Source organism: Papio anubis, chromosome 3, assembly GCF_008728515.1.
Source record: "Papio anubis isolate 15944 chromosome 3, Panubis1.0, whole genome shotgun sequence".
NCBI lineage: Eukaryota > Metazoa > Chordata > Mammalia > Primates > Cercopithecidae > Papio > Papio anubis.
Genome location: NC_044978.1, coordinates 130326163 through 130343065, shown reverse-complemented (window position 1 = coordinate 130343065; position 16903 = coordinate 130326163). Strand labels below are relative to the sequence as shown.

The 16903-nt window shown below is 38.1% G+C and overlaps 1 protein-coding gene across 15 annotated transcripts in view; it reads left to right on the top strand.

The window, feature by feature from the left end:
- MAPK10 (mitogen-activated protein kinase 10) overlaps nt 1–16903 on the top strand; it is a 336526-nt gene that overhangs the window by 13383 nt on the left and 306240 nt on the right. The window contains exons 3-4 of one of the 15 annotated variants that reach the window (XM_009207124.4): nt 12328–12407; nt 16136–16202. The exons of the other annotated variants lie outside the window; for them this stretch is intronic. The gene's annotated coding sequence lies outside the window, so the exon portion shown is untranslated. The remainder of the gene's footprint in view (nt 1–12327; nt 12408–16135; nt 16203–16903) is intronic. 15 annotated transcript variants of the gene reach the window in all.

Below are 16903 nucleotides of genomic sequence, written 5' to 3'. Positions count from 1 at the left end.
TTAAGAATGAATGTAATTCTGCTTTGGTGTTTAGTTTATTAAGATATATATATATATATATATATATATATATACACACACACACATCTTAATAAAGATACTCTTCTACATTAAGACATATGTGTGTGCACACACACACGAGTACATATATGATATTGTACCCATTACCTGCCAAAAAGATTGAATAAAATATATTAAGCAGAAACTACATGAAAAGGTGGGTAGGAAACAATTTAAGCTATACACCTGTGTTTAAACTGTGTAGGTCCACTTACATATTTTTTTTTTTTTCCAAACAAACTTGGATTAAAAATGCAGTATTCTTGGGATGTGAAACCTCCAGATAAGGAGGGCTGACTTTTCCTACAAGGCTGATTGTTGGACTTGAGTATGTATGGATTTGGTTAGAGACCTGAGGTCCTGGATATATCAAGGGATGACTGTATGTCATCTTTTGTGAGTTTCAGACTAATATAGTCAGCCCTCTGTGTCTGCAGTTTCACATCCACAGATTTAACCAACCATGGTTTGAAAATGTAGTTAGGCCTATGATGGTTGTGTCTGTACTGAACACATACAGACATTTTTCCCTTGTTATAAAGAATACAGTATAATAATTATTTACATAGCATTTACATTGTATCAGGTACCATAAGTAATCCGGAGCTGGCAAAGTATATGGGAGGATGTGTGTAAATTATATGCAGATACTACCATTTTATACAAGGGGTTTGAGCATCATTGGATTTTGGTATCCTCAGGGGTGGTCCTGGAGTCAATTCCCTGAAGATAGCTCGTGACACCTGTGTATCATGTCATGTATTTGTTTGACTATCCTGTTGTCAACCAGGGTTTAGGTTAACAAAGTGAAACATCACAGGCAATAAACTCTCATTCATTTCAATTATTGTAATTTTGATCCTTTGTATAGATGTCTGACTCTCTGTTAAAATGTAAGAAACCAAAACACATTCTGATTTTCATGTATCTCTGTTTCTGAACCCGATATCGTGTATAAAATTTCCACTTGTTCTTTTAGTTGAAGACTTCAACCATTCCTATTCAAATAGAAATGTTATGAGGCAAATTGATTGGCTTGCTAACCTGATTAACTTGAATTAAGGTGTGAATTAGTCATAATGATTTTGGATCATAGGTACTAACCACATTTGAATAAATATGGTGCATTAAAATAGAAGGACACTGAAGGAATATATAGGAAAAATTTTTATATGGAGAGGGAATCAAGAATGGTCTAGAGCAGAGTATTTGTTTGAGTTTAGGAGATTTAGTCAAATAGTTTCTGGAAAAGGAAGAGGACTTAATGCTAGATTTTTATCCCAGCTATGTCCTGAATTAATATTCCCTTGGGTAAGTCTTAATTTCTAAAGTGACTAAGGCACTAATAGTTTCACTGGGTATGTTGGAAAATTTCAGTACAGTTTAGAAATCCTGATTTCTAAAGGCGAATTTTAAAAGATTTCTCTCATTAGTAATCAATGCACAAATATTTGTGCACACTAGTCCTTCAATAGTGAAAAATAATTTCAAGATAAGACAAAGCTGAACTTCAACTGTATATGAGAGAGTTGTAATAGATGATGTCTAAATTTCTTCAATTGTAAAAATTACGTGGATTAAGTTGCACACAGATTGAATTAAAGAATGAGCTAATACCTAGGAGGTCATATTCAAGTGGGGTACCTTGATGAGGGAAGCCTTGGCTGGTGAAGAACTCCATGAGGATGCAAAGCAGCTAGGAGGGGGAGAGAGGGCTCAGAAAGCTCTCAGAGAGGGACTTGCCAATGCACAGTTTTGCTTTAACTTTCCCCCTTTTGTTGTCTTAAGCTTAATTCTGCCCATTTTTATTTACTCTAGATCAAGAAGTAAGATATTTTAGATATAGGAAGTCACTTTTAGTTATTAAAGATGTACTATCCATAAGGAAGATAGGTAGTTTATGCATAGCCAGCCAAACTGACCATATCAATTTTCCAAGTTTGCATCATTCTTTATCCCAAAATTATCCTTTGCTATTGAAAGACTAATGTGCACAAAGACTTGTTTATTAATTTACTTATGAGAGAAATCTTTTAAATTTGCCTTTAGAAATAATGATTTCTAAACTCAACTGGGATTTTCTAACATACCAGGTGAAACTATTGAAGCCTTGGTCACTTTAGATATGATATCAATACAAACACATTTACATGAAGTTAACAGACATTTTCAATGGGCAGATTACTGTGGTAGAGTCTTGGAAGAATAAATATCACACAGTTTCTTGCTCCCTCCCCTCACATTCCCTCCCTTCCTCCCTCCCTCCCTCCCTCCCACAAATATTTACTGACTGTTTACTCTGTACCAGGTGCTGCAGAAACAAAGATAAGTTTGACTTAGTCTCTGTTCCCAAGCAGCTCACTATTAAACTAGGGGGCTTTGGGGGTGGGGAGAGAAAGGAGAAAATCTTGTGAATAAATCTCACACAAAGGATAGTTTCTTTGATAGAAGTTGAGAGCAGGCATGGTAACTCACGCTTGTAATCCCAGCACTTTGGGAGGCTGAGGCAGGATTGCTCAAGCCCAGGAGTTTGAGACCAGCCTGACAATATAGCAAGACACTGACTCTACGAAAAGTAAAACAGTTAGCTGAGAGTGGTGACGTGTGCCTATAGTCCTCGCTACTCAGGAAGCTGAAGGGTAGAATTTCTAGAGCCCTGGAGGTTGAGGCTGTAGTGATTGTGATAAGCGCTCCAGCCTGGGTGACAGAGCAAGACCCTGTCTCTAAACTCAGCTTCTACTCAGGCATTCTCAAATGAGGGTCTGCAGAGAGACATGAGCCCACTGCCCTCAGGCAGTAATTTCAAACGGTTTAGTCTCATGATCCCTTTATATTCTTGAAAGGTATTGAGAAACCTAAAGAATTTCTGTTATAGCCACTGGCATTTACCATTTTATAAATTAAAATGTAAAATTTAAAATATGTATGTAATTTATTTAAAAATGAATGATTGTGAACCCATTACATGTTAACATAAATAATGTTATCTGTTTATGAAAACTACTTTTAAGAAATGAAAATACTTTAGTGACAAAGTGGCGTTGTTTTACCGTTTTGCCAATCTGTTTAATGACTGCTTTAACAGAAAGCAGCTGAATTCTCTTATCTACCTATTCTTTCAATTTTTTGTTATACCACACATCGAGTCACCTTTGGAAGACTCTACCATATGCTTGTGAGAGTATGAGAGTGACAATGTTGAACCATGTCTTCATTTTATTTGGAATTAGTTTTGACTAATTTGGGGGCCACATGAAAAAGTCTTGGGGACCCACAGAGGTCTGTGTACTATACTTTGAGAACCACTCCTAAAACGTATCTGTTGTATGTAATGAATAAATGTCTCTTTTATGCATCTAGCCTGGCACTATTATGTAACACCCTTGAGAAAATAGTGTTTTGCCATTTAGATAAGGTACCATAAATGAGGAAGGCTGCCAGACTGTAAGCCTCACAAAAGCAGGGATGTTTCTCATTTTCACCCATTACCTGTCACAAAATCTGACATGGGACCTGACTCTGGGAATCTCAGTGACAGAATGTTCTAACGAGAGATGTACTATCATAAGTCACTGTAGTCCTAGGTAAAATGTGATGAGTGCTACAAATAAGACTAAACATGGAGGAGCTGGAGGAAGCAGTCCTGTCCAGATGGTAAGTCAGGAGGGCTTCATGAGGAAGACAGCACTGGGGCGGAAATGCGAGCATATTGTGATACAGCTGGAGGTGGAAAGGTAATTTCTGGAAGAAGGAACAGAATGATCAAGGAGCAGGGTGGGTTTGGAGTTCAGAAGTTTAGGTTTGCATGACTTACGCATAGGGGACATGGTATCAGAGACATGGCTAGGAAAATAGATTGGGGCCAGACTGAGGCTGCGGGAGGCCTTGAATGATCTGTGAAGGAATTTGGGGTCTGTTTCCATAGATGATGAAGAACCTCTCCTTTTTCTCTAAACAGATTTAAGAAGATGATTCTGGCAGTAATGTTGGTTTGAAGAAGAGAGATAAGAGAGGCAGGATGAGCAGTTAAAAGGAAGGAGAGAGAGGGAATCCAGCTTGAACAAGAGGCAGTAAAAATCTGAGTGGGAGGGTCTAGTTGTTAAAGAAGGCCCCAATGTCTCAGATAATTTGGAGTAAGAAGCTGTAAATAAGAGTTTCACTCAAGGGCAGGAAAACACTGGGTTCTTTATTATTTCATTCTAGGCTCAGTTACAATCTTGCTAAACAATTATGCACAGGTCCTTGAGCTTTGGTTTCTCCATATGTAAAATGTAGAAATGATTGCTTGCCTATTTGTGTCACAGGAGTCTGTGTAAGGATTAATGAGCTCTTTGACAGAAAGGCACTTTATTAATCTAAGGCATCAATAATAAAAATGAGAATGTTTGCCAGGTACTTTTGCTCCTATGTTGAAGGCTGCTATGTAAATATGAAATACTGCCTGGAACTATTGTCATTGTTAATAATAGTAAAGTCATTACCATGAAACGCCTACACAGCAAACTTGTTCTCAGTCAATTCCAGAGGCAAGATGAAGCCAGGCATGGAGGTTCATTCCATTTTGTTTGTTCTAAGTCTTCCTTATTGTAAGCTATTTTCCTGGTTAGTAGAGAAGTCATTTTAACAGTATTTGAATTTCATTATATCTTCTTATTTCTATCACTCTATTCTGGTCACGTATTCCATCGCTATCAGGAACATCATCATTCTGACTTTTCCCCATGCAAATGGAGGTGGGACAACATTTGATGTGCCTAGTTACCTGCATCAATGTTCTTGTCAATTTTGGCTATTTTTGTCGGTTTAACTCATGACTGTATAGTCCGTTGGTCAAGCAGGTAAACTCCAGAGTTAAACTGCCTGGGTGTAAATCCAAGTTCTATTACTTTACATGAGATCCTGGTTAAGTCACATAACCTCTTACACTTCAGTTTCCTCATCTGTAAAATGGTACTAATAATGGTGTTTCCCATAAGGTTATTGTGAAGGTAATGAAGGTAAAGCTCATAGCATTAGGTGCTCAGTAACTGCCAGTTTTTTTTTTTTTTTCTTTTTTGGTCCATTTTTATTACCATTGTCATCATGTCTTCTCTTTTCCTAATTGGGGTTCTTTACCATTCCTTGTTAATTAATTATTTGTCTTCTAGTAGTTAATTTGTGATAACGTAATTGATCACAACCTTTTTATTACCTACAGTAGCATTCTAAAAAATCCACAAAAATCTTAAATTTTTTCATTGCTCTTTCATATATTCCTCTTGTGGTTTTTGTCCAGCAAGTCAAGTACTTAATTCTGATATAAATATAAGGGATCTAATAAGTTTGTCCTAACCATTGACAAGTATTATTTCCTATGACACATTGCCATCCTCCCACACAATTGTCCTGTAAAGAAAATTTGCTTGCCATTTTCCTTTTGGCCCATGTATTTATTCTCGTCTCAAGATCTATATCAGTATGTTTCTGATTTTGCTACTGATCATGTCTCTCAAGACTTCTAAAAGTACCTTCCCATATTATCTCAGATTCATCAAGATCTGTTTGAAACATACACCAAGCCCTTGGTTTAGAGTGCTGAAGCTACAGTCAAGTTTGTGTTATGCTCACCAAACCAAAGCTCATCTTTCTTTCTTTTTTTTTTTTTTCTGTTATACTTTAAGTTCTAGGGTACATGTACACATCGTGCAGGTTTGTTATATATGGATACATGTGCCATGTTGGTGTGCTGTACCCATTAACTTGTCATTTACATTAGGTATATCTCCTAATGCTATCCCTCTCTTCCCCTGCCCCCGCCCCATGACAGGCCGTGGTGTGTGATGTTCCCCTTCCTGTGTCCAAGAGTTCTCACTGTTCAATTCCCACCTATGAGTGAGAACATGTGGTGTTTGGTTTTTTGTCCTTGCGATAGTTTGCTGAGAATGATGGTTTCCAGGGTCATCCATGTCCCTACAAAGGACATGAACTCATCCTTTTTTTGTGGCTGCATAGTATTCCATGGTGTATATGTGCCACATTTTGTTAATCCAGTCTATCATTGATGGACATTTGAGTTGGTTCCAAGTCTTTGCTCTTGTGAATAGTGCCACAATGAACATGCGTGTGCATGTGTCTTTATAGCAGCACAAAGCGCATCTTTCTAATTTGCACAAAGACTTCAAGAGTATATTCGGCTAGTGTATGATCCTTTTTCACACCTTATCAATTGTTATCCATTAGTATTGTTAAGTCATGACTGTAAATTCCTGTGGGTTTTGACCAAATATATCATTGGCAGATTCTCCTCTGTGTCATAGTTACGTAGAATGAATACTCAGCCACCATCTCTCCCTGTGTTGTCCATAATTTCCTTGGGTTATGAACCAAATGAAACCAATGGTCTTGCTCCTTGTGAAAAGTTGGTCCATATTTGCTAATAGTGAATTATATTCTATTCAAATGGTATAGGACATTAAAAATGACTATTGAAAATGGCTGCTAGTAGAGGCAGAAAACGATTGAGTAGTAAGGCAAAACCAAATATATTAGCATTTAATCAGTTTCTTCTTTTATGATTCCAGTGTTGAGTCTTTCTCTGAGTCACACTGGCTTAGAAACTGTTCAGATGAACATACCAGAAGGGAGTTTCCTTTTTGAAAATTGTTATCTTCTATCTGGTATTAGGTCACAGAGATGAAAATTTAGTGCCTCTGGTTTGTTTACTTCTTCGTATGGGGTACACTTACCTTAGTTACATACGAGATGTGTGGTATGGTTTGGCTCTGTGTCCCCACCCAAATCTCATGATGAATTGTAATCCCCAAGTGTCAGGGGAGGGACCTGGTGGGAGGTGATTGGATCATGGGGGTGGATTTCCCCTATCCTGTTTTTATGATAGTGAGTGAGTTCTCATGAGATCTGATGGTTTAAAACTGTGGCACTTCCCTCCTTGTTCTCTCTCTCCTGCTCTGCCATGGTAAGGTGAACTTGCTTCCCCTTCACCTTCTGCCATGACTGGAAGTTTCCTGAGGCCTCCCAGCCATGCTTCTATGCAGCCTGATGAGCTGTGAATCAATTAAACCTCTTTTCTTCATAAATTATCTGGTCTTTGGTAGTTCTTTATAGCAGAGTGAAAACGAACTAATACAATATGTGGTCTTGGCCAAGTTGTGTAATGCCTGGTCCCTCAGTTTTCTCCTTTGTATGTTGAAAACAATAAAAGCATCCATTCCATAAGGCGGTTGTGATAATTAATTGAAGAAAGAGTTGTAAAGCTATTGCAGCTATGCCTGGCACAGAGCAAAACTTTAGTATCTTTTAGCAAGTATCATTACCTACTTGAAATAATATAGTAGTTAAGAGCTTGATTCTGGAGTAGATTGGTAGGCTTGAGTTCTAACTCTATCATTTGTTGCCTGGGTAATTTGTGGATTCACATTTCTGGGCCTCTGTTTCATGTAAAATTGGTACAGTAAGAATGTCTACCTTCCAGGGTTTATATGAGAAATAAATGGGGAGTACTTAGCATCATTGTTCATTGAATATTAGCTATCATTTTTTATAATCCTTATGACACATTACTTATATAATAATTATAATAGCAAATACTTATGGAGAGCTTATTTTGGGTCAGGCAATATCTCAAGTACATTACATATACTATCTCATTTATTCCTCACAGTATCTCCAAAGAGATAGGTGCCATTGTTATCCCTATTTTACAGATGAGTAAATTGAGGCACGGAGAGGTTAAGCAACATTTCCAAGGTCCCACAGTGAGTGAATGGCAAAACAAAATCTGTGCATTTATCCGTTATGCTCTATGACAATAAATAAAAAAGTTTAATATAATATTTGGAAAAGAAAATTAGACTGTTAGGCTAATGACTGAGGCTCACTGTGTCCTGACCTTTTTCAAACCCTGAATCTATTCATATGGTCAGATAAATCTGGTTAAAAGGAAGATTGGTAGGTAGCACTGAAGAAGAAAAGAAGGTAAGACAATCTCTTAAACACTTGGAACCTCAGCGGTGTGTGTGGAAGTGAAGCCTTCCATCCTTTTTCCCCAAGAAAAGCTCTTTTTATCTTGAGGATGAGGTGGGAGCATGGTTTACTTGAATATTTCCAGTCTTATTTAACTTCAGCCTCTTCTTCCCTTTCCTGCTGCCTCCCTTAGTCACTGCATGGCTCTGCCTGAGGCCCTAGGCAGTTGTACACATTTGCTCTATACCCTGAATGTCCCTGGTGATACCTGAGATGACTTCCTGTTGTCCTGCAGCCCTGACAGTACACTGTGTGTAACAGAATAGTGCCTGACTGCGGACTGTGTTGCCTAAGGGCTTCTGCTTTCAAGTCATACAGAGCAGATTCGGATTCTCAATCTGCTTATATGGGCAAATTAGTTAGCATTTTTAAGACTTAGTTTGTTGTTGTTGTTGTTTTTAATCTGCAAAATGGGCATGTAGCACATACCTGAGTCTTTGAGAAAATTGAATGTAAAACATTTTAATACCGTGTCAGGTAGGGAATTTTGTTGTTAACACTAAGCATTACATTTTGCTGTTAACACTAAACACTAAAAACTTTGAAAAAGATTGGTTTGCTTTGGATCATTACCAAGCACTTTCATCACTGAAATAACAAAATAAACTCAGCTGTTATCAAGACAAATGCCCTGGGAGTACTTTTCAATATAATAAACTAATTTTATTTCCTCATTAACATGTGTACTCCTGGGTGAACCCTACTAGGATTGGGAAGAGCAAGCTGTGGAGAGGCCATAGGGCTTGCAGGTACAAGAAAAACATGTGTGTATAAAATAGTAGTCTGCTGTTTATTTATCTAAGTAAGTATGTGAATACAGAACCTGAAGCTGGACTCACCCCTAGAGCAGGGGAGTCCCCACAAGAGCATGCCCCAAACTGTCCTGAGATGGGGCCAGTTGGGATTCCAAAGAAAGAAGCCCAAATGCCAGGGGGATGAGTCCAAAACATTTATTACAGTAACTTACAGAGCGCTGCAGCAGTCCTCAAGATAGACAAGACAAAAGGGGTGTTCTATATAGGTTTGTCTGCAGAAGCGGGTAAGGGTAGGGAGTTTATATTAGGGTTTCGGAAATTCAGCTCAGGGCTACAGCCAGTTTCTTTGAGTATTTTGGGCAATGACCTAGATGCCTTTATTAGTGCTTAGGAATGTTCAAAGCCCCAGTTTGGGTTCAAGCCTGCTGGGAAAAACCTACAGCTGGCCGGGTCACAAAACGGTCAAGGCACTCTAAGATTTTTGGTTAGGACACAGAAAGAAAGTGTGTGTGGGTGGGAGGGGAACTCGGGGGACACTACCATGAATGAGCTCTGTAGATTCTCAACTTCTCTGCAAATCTAAGATATTATTTTTATAATTTCCACAGGAAATCTGAGAAGAAGAGCAGTATGGAATTAGTTTAGTCAAGGAAGGCAGAGAGGAAGATGTCTTGCCATTACATCTTAAGGAAAGTAGATGGATTGGATTGGAGGAAATTGGAATTTGAGCAATTAACTGAAAAATGGCAAATGTATATTGTAAGAGCATATCTGATAAGGAAAAACTGACCAGTCTGATAGTACTGGATATTTGACATCTATTTGGGCAAATCAATGGAACCTTGAGCACTAGGTAGGGAATTCTGGGGGATATTCAGTTGGCCTTAGCACATCAGTTCTTGGATTCCCCAGGGAATTAGCAAGCAACATTTTCTTTACTGTATGTGGAATGGCAATGGCAGATTAATTGGGTCCTCTACTCCAGCTCTTGATCCAGGCACTGACACAAGGACTATTTGCCATGGTCCCTCCTCGTAGGCTGCAAGCTTGCTCTGGATTATCTGATCATGGTGGGTGCAGATGTCTACCATTTTGAGGACCCAGAATTCTCACCACTTTCTATTTCATTTCTGGTGTGAGGCAGTTTCTCCTTTATGATTCTCCAAACAAAGGAACTTACTATATACTTTCTTCTGGACATTCACTCATGTAAATGTGGATACAGAGTAATTTCTGGGGAGTTAATCTGAATTGACTCATATGTGATTAGCACTTCCTTGTTGATCAAGGTGACTATTGAACTCTTATCATTAGTGCAGAAAATCATTTTTAAATTTAATCTATGACAAGACTTCTAGCTACATTAAACTGAACCATGTAGAGGTAAAGGTAATGTGAAATGCACTGTCAGTTACCATATTGATTCCAAGAATAGATTTTATTTTATTTATTCATTCAACAAATATTTATTGAGCATTTACTATGTGTCAGGTCCTGTTCTAGCTGTGGGAATACAGTAGTGGATATGATAGATTAAAAAATCATTCCTGGCTGGGCATGGTGGCTCACACCTGTAATCCCAGCACTTTGAGAGGCCAAGGTGGGCAGATCACGAGGTCAGGAGATTGAGACCATTCTGGCTAATACGGTGAAACTGTGTCTCTACTAAAAATACAAAAAATTAGCTGGGTGTGGTATCGGGCACCTGTAGTCCCAGCTACTCGGGAGCCTGAGGCAGGAGAATGGCGTGAACCCGGGAGGTGGAGCTTGCAGTGAGCCAAGATCGCACCACTGCACTCCAGCCTGGGCAACAATGTGAGACTCTGTCACAAAAAAAAAAAAAAAGAAAAAAATCATTCCTGATGTTGTGGAGCTTATATTTTGGTGGAAGGAGACAGAAAATAAACTGGATGAATAAATGAAATATTTTGTATATTAGATGGTAGGAATGGTCAAGGAGAATGTTGAGCAGAAATATGGAATAGGGAGTGTAGTGGAGGATTTCAGTTTCAGATAGAGAGATGAGGGAAGACCTCCCTGGCATGTCATTGAGCAAAGACCTTGTTTGATATGATGTCGTAGGCTTGTATTCTCCCCCTCTTGATGATTCCTTGTTTGTCCCTTCCAAAGCTGTTATTTGATAAAAGTGGAAGGAATTCCTGGATAAAATTGTCCTCTGTTCAGTAGTCTGTGGGTAGCCCCAATTACTTGACAGAAGCTCCAAATAAGTTCTTACAAGAAAAAGTGGGGTTTTCAGGCTTAAGTTAAAACATGTAATTCTGCTTAAGACGAGGTCTCAAATAGCTAAGACCAAGTTCTAGAGTTAGTTATAATGGTTTATCTTTCCCAAAATACCCATACCACCAATTTAAAAGAAAACAATTTGAAACATTTTGTGTTATCCCTCTTCCATAAAATTGATTCTGCTCTTAGCAATTATCTGACATTAATTTATAGAAGTAATTTCATGTTCTATTTGTTTTCTCAAGATTATTGTCTGACATTTCCTTGTTTATCCATTTACTATTTGATTTTAACAAAAATTATAATGTTATTTTTATATTTAAAAATCTTTTGATTCTACTTTGATTTCCTTGACAAATCTCCAGTCAGGGGGATATCTCTGACATTATATGAATCATGTAGTTGCTGTAGTTGGGCTCTGTGTCCGTACCCAAATCTCATCTCCAATTGTAATCCCCACATCTGGAGGGAAGGACCTGTAATCCCCACGTGTCAAGGGAGGGAGGTGATTGGCTCATGGAGGCAGTTTCTCCCATGCTCTTCTCATGGTAGTGAGTGAGTTCTCACAAGATCTGATGGTTTTATAAGCATCTGGCATTTCCCGTGCATGCACTTCTCTCTCTTGCCTCCATGTGAAGAAGGTCCTTGCTTCCTCTTCACCTTCTACCATGATTGTAAGTTTCCTGAGGCCTCCCCAGCCATGTGGAACTGTAAGTCCATTAAACCTCTTTTCTTTATCAATTACCCAGCCTCAGGTACGTCTTTATAGCAGTGTGAAAACAAACTAATACAGTAGTATATTATTTACTGCAGGGGATGAGGAGAAAGAGGGAGAAAGAATGGAGTAAGAGAAGAAGAAAAAGGGGTGAGAGAGGAAGAGCAAGAAGATAAAGAGTAAAAATATAAAAAAAAAACCAACGTATTCTTAGTCTGCCATTTCTATTTAGCAATCTTATCTGGTTATCTTTTATTACCTGGGATTCTAAGGCAGAATCATTACAGACAGATTTTAAATTTAAAAATTTATTTTTCACATATTGTTTGTATACCAATTTATTGTACTTGTTTCATATAATGGCATTTGCCTTTAGCTTCTACAATCTTTGAGGTCTTTTAGTTTGAATAGAGTTTGATGTCTACTGCAATGTAACATGTACAACAAATTGTTAATATTTATTGACCAATTCAAAACATGTATCAGGGATTATCGCAGCTATTTCATAGATCACCTTTCATTTCGTTCAAGCTATGGAGATGAAATTGGAGGTGCAAGGTTGGTGTGTGGAGATGGGTGTTGACAGTCAATTCTCCCAGATAATATAACAGGTGAGTTCTGATAGGCAATGATGCTGTCTTTCTCTTTCTTTTCCATTATGTATTTTCCTGTTGGCATTAATGATATTCCTCTTCTTCTACAGATTTATATATAAATATATATAACATACATGTGAAAGACTATTATTGTAGGCATTGAGTTCAGAAAAGGTCTTGTCCTTAAGAGATTATAGTCTGGTGAGGGAAACAGATGTTTTCCTTCATAGTATGTATCACAGTTTCCAATTATTTATTTGCATGCTAACTTTCAATATTTGAATAAATTGTAAGAAAATTATTAAGAGACTGCAGGTTTTTTTTATGAGCGTAGGGTACTGAATATACTGTGGGTGTCAGAGGAAGTCTCCTTGAGGAAACATGTTTGGACAGGAATAGTCAGATGAAGTGGGGAGGTTTGTGAGATGGAAAAAGTTCCAGGCTGAGGAAACAGCATATGTATGTGAAGGTCCAGTGGGGACAGAGATTTGAAGAGGTGAAAGTTATGCAAGAGGGAGAGGGATAATAAATGAGGCTTAAGAAGTATGCAGGGCCAGATTACATTATGAAGAGCTCTGTGGACTATATTAGTTATGACATGGAAGACTTTTAAGTGGAGTCAGAAACACAAGCAGATTTGAGCATTTGAAGCGTGCTCTCTTTGCCATGTGGAAAATGTTTAGGGAAAGATAAGGCTGACAGTGAAGGTATATGGTGATCCAGGAGAGACATAGTGGTGACCTAGACTAGACTGACACAGTTAGAGGAGGAAGGGATGTTCTCAAAAACAGTAAGGAGGTAGGTAGGATCTGCAGGACTTGTTTGCATTTGGAAGATGAGGGGAATGACAGTGAGGCATGATTCGTGCTTTCTGGCTTGGATGCCTGTGTGGGAGGTGGTTGTAATTTTAGAGGAAGAGAACACTGAGGAGGAACAGGCTTGGAAGGGAGAAGATGAATTCATCTGTGGACATGTTGAATTTGAAATACCCAGCAGGCAGTTGCATATATGTGTTTAAAGTTCAAGAAATAGGAATGGGCTGGAGATTATGGTCAGTCCTCATCACTAAATAGAAGGATAATGGGGCAAAGAGAGATTCTAGGAACAAACCTTGACAAATACCAACAAAGAAGAAGTGACCAGAGAAGGAGCATTAAAAAAAAAAAAAATAGCCTGTAATCCCAGCACTTTGGGAGGCCGAGACGGGCGGATCACGAGGTCAGGAGATCAAGACCATCCTGGCGAACACGGTGAAACCCCCTCTCTACTAAAAAAATACAAAAAACTAGCCGGGCGAGGTGGCGGGCGCCTGTAGTCCCAGCTACTCGGGAGGCTGAGGCAGGAGAATGGCGTAAACCCGGGAGGCGGAGCTTGCAGTGAGCGGAGATTCGACCACTGCACTCCAGCCTGGGCGACACAGCGAGACTCCATCTCAAAAAAAAAAAAAAAAAAAAAAAAAAATAGTGGTAAAAGCTAAAACATATATGATACTTACTATGTGCCAGGCACTGTATTACATGTTTTTACATATATTAGATCAATTTAATATTCTTGAGAGGTTGGTGCTACTATGATCCCTGATTTTACAGATGAAAAATATGTGAGCCCCAGAAAGGTTAAGTAACTTCGAGACTGTCACCAACCAATATATGGTAGGGCTGATTTAAAACCAGGCATTCTAGCTTCTGAGATTGTGGGCTTTTTCTGTATATTCTGCTGGAAACCATGGGAGTGCACTGTCCAGAAACTCTAGGAAGAGAGGGAGTTATAAGCCTTGTCGTTGCTTAGAGGCCAAGGAAGATTAAGGCTGAAAGTTGTCCCTTAGGTTTAGTGACATTTACCATTTATGAGAACATGTTTGCTGTCGTGACAGCCTGAGAAGGCAGACGGCAGTAGGCTGAGGACCTCCTGGGAGATGAGCATCAAGAAGACAGTAAGTGTAGATGATGCTGTGTAGAACTTTGTCTGGGAAGGTGAGGAGATAGGACTAGGAGAATTCTCAACTCCTCAGGACGGGAAAAATGTCACGGAAAGGATTTGATTTCGGGGCAGAGCAATGAGGGGTTCTTTATGAGAGGAGTGAAATTGGTTTGATGCCTATCAGAACTCTCCTGTTATATTATCTGAGAGTATTGACTGACCCATTTATCTTATTCTAGCAATTATTTTCTAGATGAAAGCAGGTATGGCCTAACATATTTATAAAGTAATACTTGGTTGTACATTATAGAATTTGTTGGTTTTTAAAAAAATCTCTGCAGCTGAGTGCAGTGGTGTGTGCCTGTAGTCTCAGCTACTTGGAAGGCAGAAGTAAAAGGATCCATTGTGCCCAGGAGTTTGAGGGCAGCCTGTGTAAAAAAGCAAGATCCTGAAGATCCTGTCTCTAAAAATAAACAGAAACAAACAAACAAACAAAACTCCACAGCCATACCATAATTAGTTGACTACCATTACCTCTCAGTCACCAGTCTTAAATTTGGATGCAAAACCTATGGCCAGAAACAAATAGATTTGTGACTTCTCTCTTGAGAATCTTGGGAACAAATACATCATAAATTTTAATCAGCCATAAATGGAGTGCTTTCACCCAGGACTTTTCCTTGTAATTTCAGTCAGGTTTAATTTTGACCGTAGGCTTTTGTCTAGGTTGGTTGGATCACCATCTCTGTTATAACCTCCAAATTATTAAAAAGCTCTTCTGAAAGATTTTGTGGAAGGTTACAGCATGAAATGGCCTTTTTCTCTGTGGGAAGGTAGGGCTCAGGAAAATGTGACAAATGTCACAGTGGAACTATGCTGTGTCAAACCACAAGTGGTGCCTCCATACAAAGGTGGACTGAAATGTATCCTCTAAAATTCTGTGTAATTTCATGGGTGATATTCTTTCCTTTTTCTATTACTGAGAGCTGAGGTTACTGAGAACACTTTTACATTGAATGTTAAAGTGTTGTGATTCTACACATTTTTTTCTTCCCAATCCTAAATCCACGGCATGTATTTGATGAGATTTTAAAACTTTTTAGAATAATTTAAAAAAATAACTTCCCAATGAAGGAGAATGATTTATAAAATGATGCATTTAAATGTAAAGTTTCATTTAAGGTAAAGTGTTATTTAAAACAAGTTTATTTAAAGTTTTATTAAACTTATTTAAATATAATATGCATTTAAATGTAGTTTATTGTTTTAATATCTTAATTTTGTTGTACTTCTAGTTTGTGTGTGTTGAAACATTTGCAGTATATTTGCATATTATTTGAAAGAAAATGTGTACCATAAATGGAGCCTTGCTATTATGGCTAAATGCACATATTCATGAAAGAGTGTGAGATTATCTGCTAATCACTCCAGAATCCCACTTAGTCATTAAAAATGGAAAGGGAATTAATGACAGAAAGATATAGTTAATGATTAAATGAAATTTAGTTACAAACACAGCAAAGGTATAAGCAAAAACAGCTAAAGCATCAATTTGGTACAGCTTTTTTTCCTTCGAAACAGGCCTTGTAGATAATTATACTTGTTGAATCATTGGTCACATTGTACGTTTGTTCACATTACCTATAAAACATATTTCATGAAATTAATTTCGTGATTGATTTATTACTCTTAATAAAAAGTGCTTGAGTCTGCCCCTGTTAAAATAATTCAGTGAGTTTTTGCTTGAGAAAATTCATAGTGCATATTCTTTGTTGGATGAAAAACAGGGCAGGGACGCCAACTGAGAACATTTTTCTTTTCAGTTCGGGGACTGACTTTGAGAGAGAAGGAACACCTTGTGCTCTCGTGGTGCACCGCTCACATCCTAAGGTTAGCATCTTTTCTGAGAGAGATAAACAGACGTGGTTTTTCCAGTTTGGTCCTATTCTGACAAGACTCTGCTGTTGAGTTTATAGGCTGATGAAAGGGTGCAGAGGGAACTCTGTCATTATACTCATACTTGAACATGGCTATATAACATGTTTTGGAAATTCCTGTATTCAAAGAAAATAACCAAGCTGGTCCTATGTTCTGTTTTGCCTGCGTGCCACTAAGTGAGAAAACGTATGTTCCTTTCCTGCTTCAGCTGTTGTTTACTTTGTACAGAATTTTCTACTCCTTTGAAAATGACCATTTTTTCTGACTCTTATGCTTTGGTGAGAGTCTGAGAAAAGCTTTGGCTTTAAGAACTTTCTTGGTGGTTTAAGTTAAGCTTGAGAGAGAAAGTCATTGTTCTTCTCACTGTCCTCATATTTCCCTTTTTAGCTTCCTTATAAAGACGGGTAGTTATGATCTGCACTCTAGCTCAGGTTATCCCAACAGCCTTGAGCTACTTGTCAACATTTATGTTTTCTCACTGATATTTTTATTTCAAATCATTATTCATTCAACAAATAGTTATTATCTGTTACATGCTAGCTATTGTGCTATAATTCTAAGATGGAGATGAAAAGGATAAAGTATTTACACACAATCTTTTTGTATCCAGAAAGAGCACCAACAAGTATGTTGAACACATTTTAATTAACTTA